Source organism: Momordica charantia, assembly GCF_013281855.1.
Source record: "Momordica charantia cultivar OHB3-1 chromosome 1 unlocalized genomic scaffold, Mcharantia_2.0 BLBB01000001.1, whole genome shotgun sequence".
NCBI classification, from domain to species: domain Eukaryota; kingdom Viridiplantae; phylum Streptophyta; class Magnoliopsida; order Cucurbitales; family Cucurbitaceae; genus Momordica; species Momordica charantia.
In genome coordinates this window covers 5,382,576-5,400,504 of record NW_028275157.1, presented here as the reverse complement: position 1 = coordinate 5,400,504, position 17,929 = coordinate 5,382,576, and the positions used below count along the sequence as shown (strand labels likewise).

Below are 17,929 nucleotides of genomic sequence, written 5' to 3'. Positions count from 1 at the left end.
CGTTCAAAATTATGCCTATTTGTAGGTTACCCGAAAGAATCAAAAGGTGGTTTGTTTTATAATCCTCAATAGAATAAGGTATTTATGTCGACAAATGCCACATTCTAAGAGGAAGACCACATTAGGAGTCATCAACCTCGCAGTAGGCTAGTATTGAATGAGATGTCCAATAACACTATAGCAAGACCTAGTTCATCAACTAAAGTAGTTGATGGAACTAGCATTTCTGGTCAGTCACATCCTTCTCAAGAGTTGAGAATGCCTTGACGTAGTGGGAGGGTTGTTCATTAGCCTGACCGTTACTTGGGTTTAACTGAAACTCAAGTCGTCATACCGAATGACGACATAGAGGATCCATCAACCTATAAACAGGCGATGAATGATGTGGACCGAGACTAATGGATAAAAGCCATGGACCTCGAAATGGAATTAATGTATTTCAATTCGGTCTGGGTTCTTGTAGATCAGCCAAATGACGTAAACCCAATTAGTTGTAAATGGATCTACAAGAGAAAACGAGACCATGCCGGTAAAGTAGAGACTTTCAAGTCTCGACTTGTGGCAAAGGGTTACACCTAGAGAGAGGGAGTTGACTATGAGGAAACTTTCTCTCCCGTTGCCATGCTAAAGTCGATTAGGATACTCTTATCCATCGCCACTTTTTATGATTATGAAATTTGGCAGATGGATGTCAAGAAAACATTCCTAAATGGAAGTCTTGAAGAGAGTATCTATATGGTCCAACCAGAGGGGTTCATTGAACAGGGCCAAGAACAAAAGATTTGTAAGCTTCAGAGATCCATTTATGGATTGAAGCAAGCATCTCAGTCCTGGAATATAAGATTTGATACTACAATCAAATCTTATGGCTTTGAGCAAAATGTTGATGAACCTTGTGTATACAAGAAAATCGTCAATTTCACTGTAGCATTTCTAGTTTTGTACGTTGATGACATCCTACTCATTTGGAATGATGTAGGTTTTCTGTTTGACGTTAAGAATGGCTAGATAAACAATTCCAAATGAAAGCTTTGGGAAATGTACAACATGTTCTAGGGATCCAAATAGCCGAAACCGAAAGAACAAGACACTAGTCATGTCTCAAGCAACTTATATCGACAAAATGTTGTCTAGATATAAGATACAGAATTTCAAAAGAGGTTTATTACCTTTTAGACATGAAATTCACCTGTCTCAGGAATAGTGTCCTAAAACACCTCAAGAAAATGAGGGGATGAGACATATTCCCTACGCTTCAGCTGTTGGAAGCTTAATGTATGTTATGTTATGTACTAGACCTGACATAAGCTATGCAGTAGGGATAGTCAGTAAATTTCAGTCCAATCCAGGATATGATCATTGGACTGCCGTTAAGAATATCCTCAAATATCATAGGAGAACGAGGAACTATATGCTCGTGTATGGTGGTAAGGATCTAATCCTTACTGGATACATTGACTATGATTTTCAGACTGATAAAGATGCTAGAAAATCTACATCGGGATCAGTGTTCACTCTGAATGAAGGAGCATTAGTGTGGAGAAGTGTAAAGCAAACTTGCATTGCGGACTCGACAATGGAAGCTGAATACTTAGCTGCTTGTGAAGCAGTAAAGGAAGCAGTGTGGCTGAGGAAATTTTTGGCTGATCTGGAAGTCGTTCCAAACATGCATCTACCTATCACTATCTTTTGTGATAATAGTGGAGCAGTTGCAAATTCCAAGGAACCTAGAAGCCATAAGTGCGCAAATCATATTGAGCAGAAATATCATCTCATCAGGGAGATAGTACATCGATGAGATGTGGTTGTCACTCAGATAACCTCGGAAGAGAATCTTGTTGATCCATTTACTAAGGCCCTCTCGGCTAAAGGGTGTGAGGGTCACCTAGAGATTCTAGGACTACAATTTTTGTAAACTAAGACAAGTGAGAGAATAATTAGATGTGTAACTGATGTATGACCGATCTTTTTGTATTTTCTCACTTAAACTCAATAATATGTGCCATTGGAGTTTTAGTCCAAGTTGGAGTTTGTTGGGTTTTATGTCCTAAAACTCATAGTTTGTAAATGCCAGATATACTTTTATCATTCAATAAAGTTGTTATTGAATTTTATAATTAATAAGTAGTTATTGATCCAATAAAATGTTCTTACTAGATCCAAATCCAATAAACTAAGGATCCTAGACTGTTACGTAAGATTAAAACTTTATGTAAAGACATAAATGTGGATCAAGGTTAATAGTCTAAATGGTCCATAGTATAGGAATAAAGTTGCGCGCCTTATTCTGGGGACACTATGGATGCGACCTACTTTGTAGCTAGTACAAACGATGTGATCCTTATTCGTTCATGTGGAAACATGCAAGTGGGGGTGTCCCGTGCAAAGATTTTGCATAAGACCGACCATGAGATAGTCACTTTTACTTTTTAACACCATTTACTGTCTAAAACTAATTATCTCGACTTTGATGGCCTAGGTAACTCAATCTTAATCCTAAGCTAACTATGAACTTCTGTTTACTCGAGATTATCCTTAGATCAGCATGGGTGAGAGCAGCTCAGCAGCGCCGGCTCAATAAGCCTCAAATTTCAGGGGTAAGACCAAGTAGATAGTTAGGGACATAGGGTGCAAGAAGAAATTCACTCCTACCCTCTTCTAGGATAGTAGAAAGGTTGTTCTCTTAGGGGCTGAATCCAAGTCTTGAACAATTGGCGTCACCCTCATCAAAAAGTTTGAGAGGATTTTTTTTATTTGATAGTTGGACTACAAATCATTGTTCATTAGAGGATCAGTGTGACTTAAGGAACAAGAGGTAATTACAGGGTAAAACGGTATTTTAACCCAGCTATAATTACGAACAACTTGTGAAGGGTCGACTTACCGATCATGGTTATATCAAATAGACATAATATTATTGGGATCGGATCCCGCAGCGGAAGCGCTCGAATGCGTGTGCTTCGATCTTGTTTTAGAATTACAACAAAGAAAAGACACGTAAGCATGAATAACAAAAAGTTAGTGATACATACCTTTCAAGACACCTCTTCAATGTAGACACCAACACCACCACAAAGTCTTCCTCGCTATCCTCTGGATATTAAGAACTCGGTTTGTGGGGACCGTCTTATTATTGAAACGAAATTGAGAAATTGAGAGAGAGAAATTTCTCGTTGGAGTTACGGAAACTCAACAACCGAGAACCTTGTGTTCTTCTTGTTGTAGGAAATGAAGGAGAGAATCTCCCTTTTTACAAGGGAGGAAGAATGGTGGGGAAGTCACAACTACCCCACCACCTACCACATTAATGGTGGAATGCGGTAGGTTTTCCTCCCACTTTTCCTTTCTTTTTCTTTTCTTTTGAAATGGGAAAACCTCCCCCACTTTCCACCATTAATGGTGGAATGTGGTAGTTTTTTCTCCCACTTTTCTTTTTTTTTATTTTCTTTTATTTTAACTAAAAAAATTTTAATTAAAATAATTAATTAATTAAAAAAAGAATTATTAATTTAATTTAATTAAATCTAATTTAATTTAACCAAATCAATATATCACATTAATTTAATTAAATCATATTTAATTAAATTAAACTTAAATTAATTAACTATATTATAATCAAATTCTAATTTCAATCTGTCTGAATCAAATTCAAAATTAACTTTATATTATAATGTATCAACATACATTATAATTGCATCTCATGCAATTAACCTTAATTCTCTTTAACTAATTTGAACAATTCAAATTCTTTTCAAGACTAACTGTTCTTAATTATCCTTTACGAGCTAGCAAGGGGACCTAATGGACCTACAGATCGGAAGCTCCAACGAGACGAAATTAATTGATTAAACTCATTAACCATATTAATCAACATTCGGTAACTGTTGGTCACTCCACTAAAGACCCACAGTTGCACTCTTCTCACTGTAGAATATTTTGCGTCTATGGATTTTGACCATTAACAGTAAGTCAATCCTTCACGAGTGTTCGTAATCACAGTTGGGTCAAATTACCGTTCTACCCCTGAGTTACATCTTATGCCTTAAGTACCACTGACCTTTAATGAACAACCCGGTTATGGTTCAACCAATAACCAGAAGTCCCTCTCGGGCTAGTGAGAGGGTGGGGCCCCTTGTTGAAGTTCCGGAGTCAGCACTTAAGAGAACACTCATCTACTTACCCTAAAGTTGGGAAGGAATGAATTTCATCTTGTGTAGTTATGTTCCCAGCTCTCCACTCGGTGTCGTCCTCAAAATGGTAGGCATATTGAGTCGGCGACTCGGGCCACTCTCACCCATACAAATCAAGGGACGAGCCCTAACAGGCAAGAGTCATAACTCACTTAGGATTGAGATTTAGTTACCTGGTCATCCTATTGAAATATTAATCTTTTAGCTAACGGTGTTACAACTAAAGATTGTATATTTCGTGGTCCGGTCTTATACAAACTCATTGTATAGGATACCCCCACTCGTATGTCTCCACACGAACGACTTGGATCAAGTCATTTGTAACTATTACAAAGTGGGCTGTATCCATAGTGTTACCAGGATAAGGTTCCCAACCTTATCCATATACTATAAACCTTTTAGGTTACTACTTGAACATTATCCACTTGTATATCGAATATATACTGTATATATATACTGTATATTAAATATATACTGTATATATATACTGTATATTAAATATATACTGTATATCTGTTATATACTGTTCCAGTTACATCACATAACCTACGATGTTAGTTTATTGGATTTGGGTTAATGCAATTCTATCAATAACAACTTTGTTGAATGAATATTTATTTTATGTTTACAAACCACGAGTTTAGGGCATAAATCCCAACAAATATATCTACAGTGAGGAGAGTGCAACTACGAGCTTTAGTGGAGTGACTCGGTAGTTAACGAATATTGGTTAACTAGGTTAAAGAGTTTAACCGGTAAATCTCGGATCGTTGAAGTTCATGATATGTAGGTCCATTAGGTCCCCTGGCTAGCTCATATAGGAATAAACTTGGAATAATCTGAAGGAATAATTCGAATCATTCGAATTAGGTTAATCATGGTTAATCATATGAGATATGATTAAGTAATTGATATATGATATCAATTGAGAAAATTGGTCAAAATATTTAAATAAGATTTAAATATTGAAATTATGAATGCAGATTCATAATCAGAGGCATGGAGTGGAACATTTAAATAATTTCAAAAATCCACATTTTGACACTTAACCATGACATGCATGAGTGGAGTGTGTGTTGTAAGCTTTTGGTAAACTTAGACATGCATTTTGACACTTAGTCATGCCATGCATGAGTGAAATATGTGTTTTAAGCTTTTAGTGAACTTAGATATACAAGAGTTGCATGTAATTTTGCCTATTTAAGAAGACCTTTGTTCAAACATTTTTTTTTCTTGGAACCTTTTGTCATTTTGATGGTTTTGAAAAGCTTACATAGCTTCATTTATCTCCATATGTCTCTCAAAATTCCCTTCCCTAAAAGTGTCCCACCATTCTATTCCAAGACTTGAGAATAGCTAGAAAGATCTCTTGGTGGTGATCATTGTAGCTATTTGAAGAAGTTTGAAAAGCTACAAAGGTATGTAATTGTCTCTCCCTTTCTCTAATCATCATAATGTATGATCATGGATATTTAAATCTAGGCTGGAATATGCATCTAGATTCTTATTTCGATCTTTGCTCGTTTCCGCTGCGCATGTATGTATTTTATTCCATCACATTACTATTTCAACTCCTAAAATGAGTGGAGTGGTAAGTATTAAAATAAAATAAAAATAAACTCCTAATTTGTAATGAGTAAATCTACAAATGAAAGGTGAGCAAGCTATACAAACCCAACATCATAAAACCCCTGTTTAGTATTAAGAATATTGAACTAAAAAATAGATTTTAAGAGCTAAACTTAAAAAGACAAAATTTTGAAATGTGGAGAATAGAGGGAAATTGATGACCAAGTTAATGAAAATAATTAACACTACAGGAGTCAGAAAAAATTCTTTATTATTAAAAATGATAAAAATAGAGACATATGCAAAACCGTATGCATTTATTTATTTTATTTACAAACCCAATGAATGATGTGTACACCTTGAACTTTGAAGAAATCAACTTTGAGGACAAATAAAATGTTTTATTTTATATTATTCTAAAATGAATTCATGTTTGACTTGAATATAATACTTTGATTATTTAGTGTCTGTTGTAAAATTGACGATTGAAATGAGGCAAAGTCGGGGAAATAAAATAAACAAAACAATTAAAATAATAAAAGAAATTCAAAATGGCATTTCCAGGAGCACCTTTCAAATAACATAGAATATGTTCCAATGCGGCCCAATGGTCAGTCGTAGGAGAACTCGTAAACTGACTCATAATACTGACTGGATAAGCTATGTCAGGCCTAGTAACTGTAAGGTAATTCAGCTTCCTTACTAATCTCCTATACTTCTGAGGATCTTTCAACAACTCCCATTCTTTTGTAAGTTGTAAATTAGACATTATTGGAGTACTACGTGGCTTAGCAGCTGAGGGCTCATTTGGTAACGATCTCGTTTCCTGTTTCTCGTTTCTCGTTTCTTGTTTCTTGTTTCTATTTTTTTTAAATTAGAATAGGAATATGTTTGGTAATCATTTATGTTTCTATTTTCTTGAAAAGAAAGAAATAGAAACAAAAATTTGTTTGATAACTATTTCCTGTTTCTTGTTTCTATTTTTTTTTTTTTACAACAACTTGTAGGGGTGGAATTTGAACCTACTACAATCTATTGACCGAGATTTTATACCTTACTCAGGTTAGCTAATTTTCATTTTTAGTTAAATAAAATTTAGTAAATATAATATAAAAAGATATAACATAGACTCGAAGAATAATATTTATTAAAGAAAATATAATTTAGAATATAAATTTATTTGATATAAACGTATCCATTATTAGCTTAAATAAAGAATAAAGTTTCAAAATATTTATAATTTAAAAAATAGAAATTTTTTTGTTTAATAAAATATAATTGCTTTTAATAAAGAATAAATTATCAAAATATTTTAAGTAAAAATATAAAACAAAAATAAAAAGCAAATTTATAGTTTATTAAAAAATATAATTTACAATATAAACTGAAATAAAAGTATAAATTATTAGTTTAAATAAAGAATAAAATTTTAAAATATTTTAATTTTAAAAATATAATTTGTTTTGTTTAACAAAATACAATAGTTTTCCATCAAAATAAAATTTGAAAACATTTGAGATTAAAAAAATATAAAATATAAAAAAAGAAACAAAAAAAAAAGTATTTTGCATCCAATCGAGTTCAAACCCTATTGCTCTTATTCAATTAAGGTCATATGCACCACCAAACCATTGATGGTTTTATTAAAATTTGTGACAAATATATTATTTAATCTCAAATAGCACCTTGACACAAAATAAAGAAACAAAAATGGCAAAAAGGAAACTACTTTTCATAGTTTCCAAAAATTGGTCCCCTTTTCGGAAACGTTTCTCAAAATTTAGAAACGGGATTGGTTACCAAACATGTCTGTTTCTCAGAAACAGGAAACGAGAACGTTACCAAATGAGACCTAATTTTCCTGTTTCAATTAACAAGTCAAGTACATACTTTCTTTGTGGTAAAAGGATCCCCTTCTTGCTCCTTATTACCTCAATTCCTAAGAAGTATTTCAACATTCCCAAATATTTAGTATGAAATTAACTATTTAGAAAAGATTTGAGTGATAGGATGTCTGATGTATCATTACCAGTAATCATATTATCATCAACATATACAACTAATAAGATAATACCAGACTCAGATCTTTTATAAAAAATAGAATGATTTGACTTGCTCTTCTTCATTCCAAAATTCTCAATCACCTAACTGAATTTTTCATACCCTGCTCGCGGACTTTGTTTCAACCTATATAAAAGGATTTACGAAGGCGACATACCTTTCCATTCTCCCCTTGAGCAACAAAACCTAGTGGTTGCTCTATATACACTTCTTCTTGAAGATAACCATGGAGGAATGCATTTTTAATATCAAGCTGATGCAAGGGCCAATGATGAATAGATGCCAAGGAAATGAATAACCTGACAGAAGCCAATTTAGCAACCGGAGAAAAAGTATCAGAATAATCAATGTCGTAAGTCTGCGCATATCCTTTAGCAACAAGGCGAGCTTCCAAACAGACAATTGATCCATCCGGATGAACTTTAACAGCAAACACCCATTTACAACCGATTGGTTTCTTTTCTGTAGGAAGAGACACTAAATATCAAGTACCATTGTCATCTAAGGCAGTCATCTTCTCCAACATAGCAGCCCGCCAACCAAGATGAGACAAAGTTTCATGTACAGTTTTATGAATAGATACAGACTCAAGGGATGCAATAAACGAACAAGTAGGTGATGATAAATGATTATATGAAACAAAAAAAGAAACAGGATAAGTACCTTATGCTTACCTTTTCGAAGGGCAATAGAAGGTCATCACTCGTTCTTGGATCCACAGGCAAAGAAGCTGCTGGTATAGGGCATGAGTCTGTAGGATGTTGCCGACGAGAATAAACTTGAGTAATAGTGGGGAGAGAAGGATCAGGTGCAGAGGGAGATGTATTGCTAGGAAGCTCTTCAGTAGAAGTAGAGACTATAGAATAGACAAGAAAGTTATCATCTTCCTGTGACTGCTCCCCCTGACTGGTACTCAAGGACGATGAAAAATGAGTATCTTCAAAGAACGTAACGTCAGGAGAGACAAGATATCTATTGAGATCAGGACAATAACATCGATACCCTTTTGAACACGAGTGTAACTAATGAAAATGCATTTCAATGACTTAGAATCTAATTTGGTGAGCTGGGGGCGAACATCTGGAACGAAACAAGTGCAACTAAATATTTTAGGTTTAATAGGAAATAAAGTTTGTGTAAGACACAAAGTACGATAAGGTATTTCACCCTTAAAGACTGATGAAGACATGCGATTAATCAAGAAGCAAGTCGTCGAAACAGCATCAGCTAAAAAGTATTTTGGAACATGCATTTGAAACATTAAGGCCCTTGCTGTTTCGAGAAGATGTCTATTTTTCCTTTATGCAACTCCATTTTGAGACGGAGTATCAACACACGAGGATTGATGAATAATACCATGTTCACTTAAATAGGAGCCAAGAGCACCAGAAAAATAGTCTTTAGCATTATCACTCCGTAGGACTTTAAGAGAGCCACCAAACTGAGTTCGAATTTCAGCATGAAAGTTACGAAAATGAGAAAGTAACTCAAAACGATGTTTCATCAAATATAACCAAGTTACACGAGAGAAATCATCGACAAAAGTAACAAAATACCGAAATCCATTTTTGGACTCAATAGGACAAGGACCCCAAACATCAGAATGCACTAATTCAAAGAGAGCATTAACTTGTGTATTAACTTTAGGATACGAACTGAGACGATGAAACTTAGCAAATTGACATGACTCATAGTCTAAAGAATGCAAACTATGAAATTGAGGACTAAGACTCTTTAACACGGAGAGAGATGGATGACCCAAACGACAATGTTCTTCAAAAGGAGTTGGCACTCGAGTGCAAACAGTGGCTGTAGGTATTTTTGTATCAAACGTGTAGAGACCTTAGATTCACGCCCTTTACCAATAGTCTTCTTTATTGTAAGATCCTGAAATAAGTAATAACCAGGAAATAATAAGACACAACAATTGAGATCACGAGTAAGTTTACTGACAGAGATCAAATTAAAATAAAATTGTGGAAAATTTAAAACAAAGGTCAATGAAAGAGTTTTGGAGAGATGAACTGTGCAAATTGGGGTTACCTGACATATCATTTGTAGCACTAGAGTCAATGACCCATTTCGACGCGGAGGAAATAAGACATTTATTGGTATTACCTGAATCAGCAATAACAGTAATTGGATTATAAGATGATGCCATCAATGACTCTTGATACTGTTGGAATTTAGCAAACTCTTCCGCAGAATTCGTTACCATTAATTTCTTCTCGATCATAACTTCAACAATATGGACACAAACAAAAAACTGCAGTGAAACAGACTAAACCAAATCTGAAAGAGGAAAGGGAATCGAACAAAACCAATTGAATAGAGCCAAGTGAACCAAACCAATTGAATCGAAACAAACCGGTATAAATCAGACCAAACTGAATCGGAATGTGATGAACAAGACCGAACCAAACCTGAACTGGATGAACCAAATCGAACCGGCCTAACCAATTGTTGCACAATTACAACCCTAGCAAAATAAAGGTTGCGAGGAAGACACCACGACAAATCCACAACGCACGGCAACTAATGGCAGACGACGGCGGCTGACGGTGAGGCATGATGGCGGACGGTGAAGCGCAGTGAAAGACGGCAATGGACGACGATGGGCGGCGACGAATACCCACGAACCAAGAATCTGAGAATGCGTTCGTCGGAGGCGGCGACAACGACGAGCGGCGTTGATAGTGACGATCGGTGACGACGACAGTAGCAGTGGCGACGACAGCGACAGATGAGGATACTAATGAACAGTTGCAAGAAAGTGCTCCAAACTTCAAACCCTAATGGGCACAAAACACCCTAATGGGTGAAAAAAAGAATGTAGAGAAAATCTAGGTCTCTGATACGATGTAGAAACTAAGGTATGAGAGAACCAGATAGATCTTATTCTCATTACTGAAGTCTATATATAGACAAATATACAAGGTTGACCTAATCCTAGAAGGGAAAGGTAAAGGACAAATGAATACGTATTATTGACAAGAATGTAAAATATACTAATATATATTCTAATAATAAGCATGCTAAGCTGTAATAATTTGCTTCTTGTGTTAAACTAACATGTTTTTATTTCCTTCTTTTCAATTACTTTCATGATTGTTTAGTTGTATTTTGTAATCTAGATAGGGATTACTTAACAAAATAAAACAAGCGCAAACATAGCATTTCTGTAAAAATTGTGCAAGATCATGTAGCCCATCCGATGGTAATTCCAATGTCCATGGACCAACAGAAGAGGAACCAAACATCTAAATTGCCCCACGGCGAAATTCGATGGCATGACAGCTTGCTGACCCTTCCCACCATTGATACCAACGTCTGAGATTTTTCGAAAAATTGAAGGGATTTTCAAGAGACGCATTTAGCGCTAAGGCTAGATGCGTCTCTTAACAAGCATCTAACTTTTTTTTTTTAATTTTATTTTTAGTTCCTTCACATCTCAACCTAATTTTTATTAAACACCCTAATTAAGATGTTTCTATTAATAAACCTCACTCACATCTCATCTTAGAGATGCATCTAGTCCCATCACGGACGGAATAACGGGTGTCGTAACTCCGTCCGTAAGTCCGTCCGTTGCGCGCTGAATGCGTCTCTTGAAGAGCTTATTTAATAAATTGAAAAAAAAAAACATTTAGCCCATACCATATTTCTCTTCTTTTTTTCCACTATTCATCTTTTCATGCGTTTGTTAAATTCTGTTTCTCTCATATGGTCAAAAAGGAGGAGAAATGGTCATAGGATAGAACGAAAAATGGTCGAAGGAAAATCACTCTCTTGTCTCTCTCAAATTTCGATCTCACCTTTCTGTCTCTCGTAATCTTACCTATCAATCTCGATCTCACCATCTCTCACACTCTTACGATTTATTTCTGTTGCAGTTGTCCATCTACCATCGCTGCTGTTCTTCCACCATGATCGCCCTTCCCTTTCACATCTGACGGTGAGTGAATTTTTCTTTTTTTGGAATTTTGCAATATAGTTAAAAAAAAAACAACCCAACCCAACCTCAGCATGTTTTGTTTCAAATCTGCCCAACATCTCTTGTTTCTGGATCATTTTCGTATTTCTTTGTCTTCATCTAATTAGAAAATTTTCAATATGGGGAATTTTTATTTTATTTTTTGTTTTCTGCTGACTTTTGTGTTTTATTGCTTAGTATTTCTTATAGCAGCCAATCAAAATTATATTGTAAATTTATGAGAGAATTCGTAAACACAAAGACAGACAGACAAAAAAAAAAAGAGAGAAGCAACCCGGTGACCCAACCCAACCCCAACCTGAAAATATAAGGGTTGGGTTGGGTTGTCCAATAAATTTGGTTCTACTGGGTCACTGAAGCAACCAACCCAAAAATTCGGGTTGGTCCAAAAAATCATTCAACCCGACCCAATCCAACTCGTGTACACCCTAGTTTCTCATCAACTATTCTTCATTTCATTTTGTTTCATATATTTGAAGATCATTACGATGTCTTCAAATGACTTACTAGTGTCATGTCTTGTAGAAGATCGATGAGAGGCTGATTCTAATAAAATTTGAAGAGTTTGATAGTGTCATTTTGTATATTTGAATGAGGTCAAATCAAGCTTATCAAAACTTACCGTCGGCATATGTATTTACCTTTTTCATTGTAGATTAATGGTTCCAAATATGCTAGGATTCTATCTGTTTATGGAAGGATATGCACAACAGTGTGTTCTCGATTGTAGCTCGAACTCCGCCTCCGGACCGACCTGAACACTTGGGCGGACCTGCACAAAAAGGTGAGCACTCCGACGATCAAGTCAGTATAGGTCGGATTCCAAGTTTAGTTCGAGGCCAGAAATCGTCGTACCTGATCGGGGAGTGAGGTCCTCTACTTATGGGTGGTAGTCCCGCTAATCTCGTGACGGTTACACCCGGTAACCTCGGGACCGACGGTTACGCCCGATAATCACGCCGCAGACAGTTGCTCACATCAGCCTCTACCGAGCTCCCCGGTAGGTCAGACCTGGGCCAGGTTCACCTCGGCCCTCATACTTAGCATTTGTCGACGTTAGTGGCGGCCATCTCGGCTATCCGAGCTGGGCATGACTCATGAGCAATCTTGGAGCACCAATAGGGGTCCTCCACGCGTCCAGGGTATTCCCTTCCCCAAACACTATCAACGTCAAATTCTCCTAGTTGAGCGTACTGGCTCACAAGATAGAGGAGAAAAGCACACGGTAATTTTCAGTTAGTTTGATGTTTGAATATGGTGTTTGTTACCTTTTCCATTTGAATTTTATCCATTAATAATCTTTTACAAATTACTCCAGTCCTTTGACCATATTTGTGTCAAATAGAGTATTTGTGAATCTAAGAATTTTACTTAAAGCTTGTTAATATCACTAGAAATGGAACTTGTTTTTTGTTGAATCAATTAAACATTTTTAAAATGGATGTGTACGTGGCAGGATTGATGCAACGACAGGTGAGGCTCGCATCCATCCATCTTATTCAGGCTTGTGACCAAGGGGACCAGAATATGTTAGTTGAAAAAAAGTCATAGACGACTAACCTTCTTCCTATAGATGTATTTTTGATCACCACAAATTTTACACGCTATGGAAACACTTCAATACAACATACAAAATGTGAGTTTGTTTAGGAAATATAACCGTTAGCTTAGGAGATGTTGTTTAATTTAGATTTTATAAACAGATGAGTTATAAAAACTTTCATTAATTCGTTTTTTTTGGTTTATGATTTATAAAAGCCAATCTGTAGTTGAAAATGTGAGTTTCATACGTTTGAGTTGTTTATATACTTCAAGATTTCTGTAGCAAATTTTTTATAATGTTTGACAAGAGGTCAATTTCGGCAAGAAGTGTTTTTTCTAGATTTAAGTTTTGCAGATGAAATGGTAGTTAAGGACGGAAGTTCAGCAATTGACTGAGATTGATTGCATGTATTGTGCCCAATTAAGCATTAGTTGAAAATGTATTACTCTTGCATCCGTCTAGTCCTGGAATTCTTGAATTTAGACCACCCCGAATTCTTCGAGTGTGTTTGGGGGTAAAAATACCTGGGACACGTGGAGGACGCTCATTGGTGTTCAAGGAATAAAGTATCCCAGGTCCACCTCGAACCTGCTGAGGAGACTGGGTTCGCCCATCAACAAGGCTAAGTGTAAAAAGCCCCGGTCCGACCTGGAACGGTTTGATCTGCTCAAACCCGACAGGTTTGACGTGAAAAAGGACAAAGGTAAACGTCGGTCGTGAGTACTGTCGGACCCACCACCTATAAATAGAGGGCCTCATTTCCCGCTCAGGTATCGAATCTCACCTCGAACTTAATATTGAGTCCGACCTATACTGACTTGAGCGTCGAAGAATTTGCCCTATTGTGCAGGTTCATTCTTGAGTTCAGGTCAAGCCGGGGACCGGGTTCGAGCTTGGTTCGTTTAACAGCATTGTGCAATTCTTTGCATAAACATTTGACGCCGTCTGTGGGAAGGACAATCTAAGTCATCACGGTCTAAAAAGTGTGAAGAAAGATGGTTCAACCAGCAAACTCAACTAACACGGCCGACCGAAGAGCTCTGGCTGCCAATGATGGCCACCGAGGGAGGTCGAGGCAGAAGTGGTAGAGGGACAGATTCATGAAGGCCTTGGGATCAAGCCTCTCCGCAGTTCGGCACGCATCACCACGCTCGTCCTGCCACCGGCACATCCAAAACCGTCTAAGGCCAATCGCAGCCGAGGTGGTGTCTCGATGAGAACCACTCGAGGACCAGCCCCAGCTCCTACTAAGGAGAATTTCGATGCACTCCAGAAAGAAATGGAGGCAATGCGCACTCAGATGCGCACTATGGAAGAGATGTACAACGAGATGGTGCAAGCCGCAGGTGCTGGGTCTCGATCTGAAGACTGGGCGGCACGCGACGAGGTGTGCGAGCAAAGAGGTCTTCACCTCGGACCAGTCGAGGAAGAGCGCCCTGGAGGAGATGAAGATGAAGAGTACACTCATCAGAGACGATCTCCGCGAGCATCTCAACAGAAAGAGAAGCTCGTCCCTCCGAAAGGGACGGTCTCCGTCCTGCTCGCACAAGAATTCCAACCAGCAAGCCGAGTCCTCTTACAATCCGACAACTCTCGAGGGAGTGATCACAAGGGAGGAGTTCGACCAGCTTAAGAGCAAGTTCGATGCTCAGGTTGAAGCCTTAAAGGCTCGGTGCGAGAAAAAAGAAAGTCCGTTCGATGATGGCGACCTGGGAGAATCACCATTCACCTCGAACATCTTGGAGGTTCCATTCCCTCCGAAGTTCAAAACTCCCACCATGAAGCCTTATGATGGGTCTAAGGACCCAAAAGACTATGTTGAGGTCTTCGAAGGCCTCATGGATTTTCAGGCGGCAACAGATGCAATCAAGTGTCGCGCCTGTGGTATCGAAGACTACCGGCCAGGTCGATCTCGACCTACTCCCAGCTGAGGAAAGAGTTCATCAGTCAATTCTCTTCCCGGCACTATGACGAAAGACAGCAACTCACCTCGCCGCCATCAGACAGAAGGAGGGTGAGACGCTTAGAGAGTACATCACAAGGTTCAAGGAGGAGCAGCTGAAGGTCGCGCATTGCTCCGATGATTCAGCCATGTGTTACTTCCTCACCGGCCTGGCGAATGAGACCTTAACTGTGAAGCTCAGAGAAGAAGCCCCAGCCACTTTTTCCGAGGTCCTGCAAAAGGTGAAGAAGGTTATTGATGGGCAAAGAGCTCCTCCGAACCAAAACTGGCCGACCAGAAAAGAAGATCGACCAGGGGAGGACTGGCAAGGACAAAGGAAAGGCCTATTCCAAATCCAAAGACAAGGGACCATCTTCCTCTAGCAGCCAAGCTGATTATCGAAGGTCAGATAGCAGTCACAACCGAAGCCGATCTTATGAGCATTACACTCCGACCACCATCCCAATCTTTGAAATACTTACAAACATTGAAGAGACTGGGATGGAAAAGCTCCTAAAGCGACCTGAGAAGCTCCGAGGAGACCCAGAGAAGCGCAATAAAGATAAATATTATCGTTTTTATCGTGATCACGGCCATAATACGCCAAACTGCTGGGAACTTAAGCGCCAGATTGAAGACCTCATTCAAGATGGCTACTTCAAAGAAAGAAGAGAGGAAGCGTTCCAGGACGCCACCTCGCATGGCCAACCAGCGGTCATCAATACCATTTTCGGAGGCCCAAGTGGGGGACAATCTGGAAATAAAAGAAAGGAGCTAGACGCGAGGTGTGCATCATCAAGGAGCAGAGACCGACCTCCTCCATTACTTTCAACGATGCCGACCTAGAGGGGGTCCATTTGCCCCGTAATGATGTGCTTGTGATCGCTCCTCTCATCGATCACGTCCTGGTCCGAAGAGTACTGGTAGATGGAGGCGCATCTGCCAACATCTTGTCCCTTCCAACATATCTTGCCTTGGGATAGACCAGGTCACAACTGAAGAAGAGTCTAACACCCTTGGTTAGATTCTCTGGAGAATCGATCTCTCCAGAAGGGTGTATTGACTTACCGGTCACGATTGGGCAAGATGATACACAAGTAACACAGATGGCCGAGTTCGCCGTGATCGACGGCAGGTCGGCCTACAACGCCATCTTCGGGAGACCCATCATCCATTCGTTCCGGGCCGTTCCCTCAATACTTCATCAAGTCCTGAAGTACTGAACTCCTAATGGAGTGGGCACGGTCCGAGGAGAGCAGAAAACTTCAAGGGAGTGATATGCCTCCGCGCTTAAAGCGTCATCAGTATGCGCCCTAGAAGGACAAGCCAACTCGGACGAGTTGCTAAAATCCGAGGCCGACCTACCAAAAGTGGGTAAAAGGGAGTCTCAGCACCGATAGAGGAGCTCGACTTTGTTCCTTTGCTTAGCCGCGAAAGACAAGTAAGTATAGGAACCAAGTTGGGGGCCACTGATAGGGAGGAGCTGATCAACTTCCTCAGATCCAACTCGGACGTCTTCGCGTGGTCCCACGAGGATATGCATCGCCTCAACATAGACCCATCATTCCAACCTGTAAAGCAGAAGAGAAGACCCGTAAATAGGGAGAGGAGTTGTTAGGGTTGACTTTTTACTACAGAAACATGTGTCGGTAGCCCTGTTTGACCACATTTTTGACCAATTTCCCATTATTATTTGCCAAAAAGGACCACATATTCTTAAAGTAGAACATACATAGATTATTTATGCATAAAAGTCAAACTATAGTACTTTAGGAAAAATATGAGATAAATGCGGTCAAAGTTGGAAGAAAATAACAGAATTCTGTCTTTTGCAGAATTGCGTCTGGCGCATTTTTGGAGGGCAATTTGTCAAAACGCACATTTTTATTAATGACGGGCAAGGAGGACATTTCCCACATGTTCAAAACCGTGAGGTGGTTAGGTGAATCTCAACCCTTTTCCACCTAAAATGGAGGGGAGTTTCAATAAACCTATGGTGCTATAAAAGAAAGCCATCCATCCCTCAACAAATCATCCCTTCCAAGCTTCATTTCATCTTCTTTTAGATGCTCTCTAGTCGTAGAACACGTTTTTAGGGTTTATGTTCATGTTCTAGTTGTTCATTTCTTTGTTTTTCACGCTTTTACCTTTCGTAGAGCTTTTAATTCAGTTTCTTACTTCCGTTATTTGTTCATTCTGTTATTTTAAAGTTCTTTAGCGAGTTTCAACTCCCCTCACGCTCGCGAGAGAAGAGGGTCAAGCTAGAACTTCTTGTACGGCTTATTTATTCATTTAAATTCAATGAAAAATACTTTCTTTATGTTTTCGTGCATTTACTTTCATTTAATCATGTTCTAAATTAGTTATCAACCTCCTTGTGGAATGCCTTAGTCAAATAATCTGATTTTCAACACGCTCGGGATATTGGCCAGATTGCGCCTGACACTTTTTTGGGTCGGTTTCTAAAAACTTTTCTTTACGTCTTTTTTCCATTTGGCCAGTGGGAACTTGATTTATACACCGAAGCCCAACCTTGGGAATGGTGCGTTAGGTAAAATAATAGGAAACCAATATGGGATGTGACTTAGGAATAAGCGCATAAAATATGGTTCTAGGCATAGGTCCTCTGA

General features: G+C 38.4%; 1 long non-coding RNA gene and 1 pseudogene across 1 annotated transcript; both read left to right on the top strand.

Moving 5' to 3' along the window:
* The first annotated feature begins 1,234 nt into the window (after positions 1–1,234).
* On the top strand, positions 1,235–1,798 carry LOC148213158 (secreted RxLR effector protein 161 pseudogene; annotated as a pseudogene).
* A 2,936-nt stretch (positions 1,799–4,734) lies between these two features.
* Positions 4,735–17,571, top strand: LOC111020117 (uncharacterized). The gene is made up of 4 exons (XR_002602620.2): positions 4,735–5,608; positions 11,714–11,775; positions 12,470–13,039; positions 13,271–17,571. It is a non-coding gene; the product is annotated as an uncharacterized LOC111020117 (long non-coding RNA).
* The last annotated feature ends 358 nt before the right edge of the window (positions 17,572–17,929 follow it).